This window comes from Oratosquilla oratoria, chromosome 35 (genome assembly GCF_046742065.1).
Source record: "Oratosquilla oratoria isolate Oo_2021 chromosome 35, ASM4674206v1, whole genome shotgun sequence".
Classification (NCBI taxonomy): Eukaryota; Metazoa; Arthropoda; class Malacostraca; order Stomatopoda; family Squillidae; genus Oratosquilla; species Oratosquilla oratoria.
The window spans coordinates 43,871,166-43,878,665 of NC_134811.1; positions in this window are offsets into that span (position 1 = coordinate 43,871,166).

The window sequence follows — 7,500 nt, forward strand, 5'->3', positions numbered from 1 at the left end:
TTTTATCTCTAATGTAACTATAGAATTGCTTTGGGATTCTCTTAGGATGTATCAGCGATGTTCATTTCGTATTGTCGTTTTCTTTTTCTTATTGTCCTTTTTTAAATCTCTCTGTATTGATACATAACTTACATAGTCATTAGATGCACCCCGAGTACTTATATTTCGTATAAGCCTGTCTCTTTTTAGCAATACTTTTTTCAGTTCTTTTGTCGAGCCACTTTGGGTGAGCCTGATTTAGGGGACGTCTGTCCATAACAGGAATGTAAGTTTGAATCAATCTTAGTGAGATATTTGAAAATATTTCCCTCATCTGAATCTACAGGTCTTCTTCGGTTAAATTTGCCTCCCAATCTGTAAGCTGAAGCTCCTGACGTAGTCCTATGAACTGAGCTTTACTCAAATCGGGTATTTTAGAAATCAAGTATCTATGTTTCTAAAAAAATTTTAGGAGTTTGAATCTAACTAAGTTGTTATCGCTAATTTGCAACATATGTTCCACCGACTCTCTACTTCATATCACCCATGCTTTGTTTGCGGCTAGTGATCAAACAAAATGATCGAGTAAGTTTCCCATTTCTTTGTGGGCACTTTTGCATGCTGAATTAACTAATTGTCACCAAGAAAATCAATCAAGCGACTACCAATATGGCCATGATCAAGGTTCATCCAATCAATGTCAGTATAATTGCAATCACCCATTATCAATAAATCACTGTTTCAGAAACTAGACAGTTCTTTGAAATAACAGTTTGTAGTCTGCTACTGATAATGTCTTTGGCCTATATATGTACACCTATATTCATATTTTGGTCCATTAGTTTGGTTTAACTCAACCCACAAACTATCATATTGTTACGACGGCTGGTATGTGAAGAGACGTTACCGTAGAACGTCTTGAGTGCTTAAGAACCAGCTCACTTCTAGAAGCCACTGTGAGGACTGAACTATCTTTGTCCAGGGCCTAGATAATTCGTAGAACTAGAAGTAAAGGTAACAAAGAAGCATCCATGAAAGGGAAATTAAACTAGCCGATAAAACTAGTAAACGAAATTATTAAAGGAAAATATTTACAGGCAATCAACACAAAAGAGAATGGGCCGTAGGGTCAATGGGACCGTTACAATGATTATAAGAATATGGAAATAATCGTTCAAGATAAGAACACAAGATAAGTAAACAATATGGTACTCATCTAAGTACTCTGAGATCAGAAACATGCATCAAAATAATTAATAAGTACAAATATAATTAAAGTAAATAATGCAAATGTATATCAGACCCGTAATGTAGGACAAAAAGGGTGATAACTTCACACCAATCGTCACATGAATCAAAACCTTCTAGTTTATAACAAGAGATCAATATTTGGGAATATGACACCGAGTGAGCGATTCCACCGCAGCTTAAATACCATAGGACCGGGAACGTATACTTCCGGTGAAGTGTGCGAAGAGTGAAAGGAGGGGAGGAGGGTAAGTTAACAACGTCCAACTATGGGTAGTTTTTAGGACCCCTCGACTCGCTTTAAACATCTATTTATTTTAGTAACTGTCAAATCTGTGCGCTTCCGAACTATTCAGGATTTCGCTTGTCTGTTTGTTTCTACTACATAGAGTGCCGGGGGGGCACCTCTCCGCACGTAGTAAAGATTAACATATAGTGGACGGGCGTTACTGCTTAACATTGTTACAATACATACATAGACAAGATATAATGAACATATTTTATGTAATACAAAAGGAACACCATTCTATAACATAATTACACATATGACGTAATATCTAATATTACGTTACACTAGGCCATATCTGTTTCACTTTCTATAAAACACAATCAAGAACTTGTTTTTAACGTACACTAGAAACACAGTCACCTTTTCTTGTGGATTCTATCCTGCTGAAAGTGTTTAAATCCCGCAATATACTGTATAAAATAATATAAATATATAAATATTATAAATATATAAATATATAAATATTTAAATATATAAATAATGAAATATATACATATATAAATATATAAATATATATATATAAATATAGTATAAATATTTAAATATAAAATATATAAATGATATAAAAAACTAAAAAAAAAATATTAAATAGATAAATATATAAAGATATAAATACAATAAAGATATAAATATAATAAATAATAAATATATAAATATATAAATATAATAAATATATAAACATATAAGATATAAATATATAAATATTAAAATTTTAATAAATAATCTATATATATAAATATAAAAATATATAAATATATAAATATAATTAATATATCAATATATAAAAATATAAATATCGAAATATATAACTATATAAATATATAAAATTATAAATATATAAATATATAAATATATAAATAGTATAAAATATATAAATATATGAATATATGAATATATAAATATATAAAATATATAAATATATGAAAATATAATATAAATATATAAATATATAATAATAAAATAATAAATAAATAACTATAAACATAAATATTATATAAATATATAATAAATATATAAATAGATAAAATAAAATAATAAATATATAAATAGATAAATATATAAATATATATATATATTTAATATATAAATATATAAATATTATAACATATATCAATATATAATTAATAATATAAATATATAAATATTAAATATATAAATATCTTATATATATAAATAGAATAAAATAATATAAATATAAATAATATCAATCAATAAATACATATATTCAATATATAAATATAGTAAATATATAAATATAAAAATATATCAATATAAAAATATACAAAAACAAATATGACAAAATATATAAATATTATAAATATATAAATAAATATAAATATCATAAATATATAAATATTATAAATATATAAATATATAAATATATAAATATAAATACATATATAAATATATAAATAGTATAAATCTTAAAAAAATAAAAATAAATATATAAATATATAAATAATCTATAAAGATATAAATATATAAATATATAAATTATAAATATATAATTTAAAATAAATATATATATCTATAAAAAATATATAAAACATATAAACTATCAATATATGAATATATAAACATAAATATATAAATATGTAAAGACTACATATATATAAATATATAAATATATAAACATAATAAATATATAAATTAATATATATATATAAAGATATAAAATACATAAATATATAAATATATAAAGATATAAATACATAAATTATATAAATATATAAATATCTAAATATATAAAATATATAAATAATATATAAACTATATAAATATATACATATATAATATCTAAATATATAAATAGATAAATATATAAATATATAAATTTACTATAAATAAATATAAATATACTATAAATATATAAATATATCAAATATATAAATATATAAATATATAAATATATAAACTTATAAATATATTAATATATAAATATAAAACATATAATAATGTATATATAAATATATAAATATATAAATATAATAAATATATATAAATATATACATAATATAAATATATAAATATAAAAATAAAAAATAATTAAATATATAAATATAAAGATAATTTCATAAATACTATAGAATATATAAATATAATAAATAAATAAATATATAATTATAATACATATGTAAATTATAAAAATATATAAAATTATATAAAATATAATAAATATGTAAATATATAAATATATAAATATATAAATCATATAAATAATAAAAATATAAATATATACATATATAAATATATGAATATAAATGAATTATATAAATAGATAAATATATAAATATATAAATTATATAAAATATAAATATATGAATATATACAATATATAAATATATATAATATATAAATATAAAAATATATAAATATAAAAGATATAAATATATAAATAAATATAAATATAAAATATCTAATTTATATAAATATATAAATAGTATACAAAATATAAATATATAAATATATAAATATATACATATATAAATATATAAATATATATTATAAATATATAAAAATAAATATATGAAGATATAAATATATACTTAAATAAATATATATATATAAATATAAATAATAAATATACAATATATAAATGTATAACTATATAAATATATAAAATATATAAATATATATATACACATGTAAAAATATATAAATTATATGAATAAATACTATATACATATATGAAATATAAAAATATATAAATATGTAATATATAAATATATAATATATAAATGATAATAAATTATAAATATATAAAATATAAAATATATATATAGATGATTATATGAGAATATATAAATATATAAATATATAAATATATAAATGTATAAATATATAAATGTATAAATATATAAATATGTAAATATATAAACATATGAGATATATAAAAAAATATAAATGTACATATATATACACATAATATAATAAAATATATAAATATAAAAATATATAAAATATATAAAATGAATATATAGATATGAATAAATAAATAAATATATAAATATATGAAATATAAAATATATAAAATATAATAAATATATAGAAATACACTAGATATACTAAATATATAAATATATAAATATATAAATATCAATAAATATATAAATATATAAATATACTAAATAACAAATATATAAAATATATAAATAGTGTATAAAATATATAAATATATTTTATATAATTATTAAATATATAAATATATAAATAATATAAATATCATAAAATATATAAATATAATAAATATATAAATACACAATACAATAATATACAATAAATATAAAAATATAATAGATAAATAAACAATAAAAATATATAAATATAATATAATATATATAAGATATATAAAATATATAAATATATAAATGTATATAATAATATCAAATATATAAATATATAAATATATAAAGATATAAATATGTAAAAATATAATAAATATATAAATACTATAAATATATAAATAGGTAAATAAATAAATATACACCACACAATATATAAATATAAAATATAGTAAATATATAAAAATATAATATATAAACAATAAATATATAAATATATAAATATATAAAATATATAAATATATAAATATATAAATAGTAAAATATTTAAAATAATTAAATATATAAAATTATATAAATAATATAAATATATAAATATATGAATATATAAATATTATGAAAATACACTAAATATATTAAAATATATACAAAAAAATATATAACAAAAATACATTAATAAAAATATAAATATATATATATATAAATATATAAATAAATAAATGTATAAATATGCATAAATATATAGAATATATAAATATATAAATATTTAAATATATAAATATATAAATATATATAATATATACATATATAAATATATACAATATATACAATATATGAATATATGAAATATATGAATATAAAGATATATATATATATAAATAAACTAAAAGTATAATGAATGATATACAATTATAAATAAATACATAAATAGTATAAATATATAAGTATATAGATATATACATAAATATAAAAATATGAATATTATACAAATATAATAAATATATAAACAATATAAATGTATAAATACTATAAATATATAAATATATAAATATATAAATATTTAAATATTATAAATAATATAACATATATAAATATATAAATATGTATTAATTAATATAAATATATGAATATTATAATTATATCAATACATAAATTACATAAATATATAGAATATATTGAAATATATAATTATATTTAAATATTTAAAGATATTTTTAGTATAATTCGATATAAAATATATAAATATATGAATATATCAAATAATAAATATGTAAACAAATAAATTAATGCATTTATTTGTTTGTAAAATTTAAATAATCAAAACAATTTATGTTTTGTTTGGTTATTTTGTTTTTTGGTGTATTTAGTGGTGTGTGTTTTTTGTTTGTGTTTTTGTTAGTTGTAGTTTTTTGTTTTTTTTTGTGTTTTTTATTTTTGTGTGTTTGTGTTTTTGTGTTTTTGTGGGTTTGTTGGGGTTTTGGTGTGTTGGGGGTGTTTTTGGTGTTGTGTGGGTTGGTGGTGATTTTGTTGTTTGGGTGGGGTTTATTTGGTTGGTTGGGATGGGTGGGGTGGGGTTTGTGGGTTTGTTGATTTTATTGTTGGTGTAGATTGATTAACCACTCAATTAAATTAAATTATATAACAAAATAGCAAGGTCTCATCATTTTAGTGCAATTGATGCTAGAAATGAATTAATGGGTTATTTGGTTTTGGGGATTCATTCATACTACATTAGACAAAACAGAATTTATTAATTTATTCTTTATATACAAGCAAAGGGCCTCAACATAGCTATTCACTCTAGGTTTATTCGTAAGAAATGAAATTAAGACGAATTATCTAAAAGAACAGTTTGTAATAGCTTTCGTCTCAATTATCATTTTAATAAATCTTACATGAATTTTGACAAGATAGTATAAAATATTTCACAGTGAGAAAAATGTTAAAAACTTTTTTAATGTCTTATGTTCTTTTGAATTCATTATTATTATCATCATTATAATTTTTATTCTCTTTTTTTTCAACTTTGGTAATAGGTTGGGTCTCAACACTGACAGTGATGAAGACTAACGTTCGCGTTTTTAAACCTTATCAGAATGCTGGTCATTTAGACTTGCAAAAACTAAGAACTTATGTTGCGACATTTTGTTATTAAATGAAGGAACTATATTATACACCAATCGTTGTATTCACCTACCACAAAACAGTACTATATTTCTGCATTGTCATACGTTATCATCTGTTGTAGTTATTAAATCGATCTTACTTTGTACAACATGGACCTCCCAAACCCAAAGGCTCGTGATAAATGTTACTTCCATTGGACTTACGACTCTATAGAATGAAGCTTAAACTGTAACTAAGTGCCTCCTGGTGTGTTTAATTTTTTATTAAACCTTTAACTACCGGTACACCCAAATTAAGTTGAAATTAGAACTATTGAATTATATAATCTATACAATAGTGGTATCTACCAACTCTGCAGAAAGACCTTGTGGAAGTGATTCTAAGAGAAGCCTAAGGGCACTACCGAGACAGATCATATTTTCAATGTTAACTATATTGAATATTGTATTTTTGTTCAGTATTTAAGTAGGTCGATTTGAGCAAAAACTTGACCAATTTGACTTTTATTATGATCTTAATCCATTTCCTTGGAGGACAAAATCATCTAGGACTAATTAGAACATAAATCTAGAAAATAACAACGTGTAATTAAAAGGTTAAAGAAACAAGAGCTTTTTTTACAAGTATTAAAAGGCTACTAATGAAGAAGACGAAAGAGAGCGTTGTCGGCTATGTTGCACATACTGTAACCCTTAGTCTTATTCTTATTCTTGATGAATCTATGTTGTAATGCGGTGTACTACACGATACGTGTCGAGATCTGTATGTGGCAAGGTGCGTGCTCTAAATTGCATA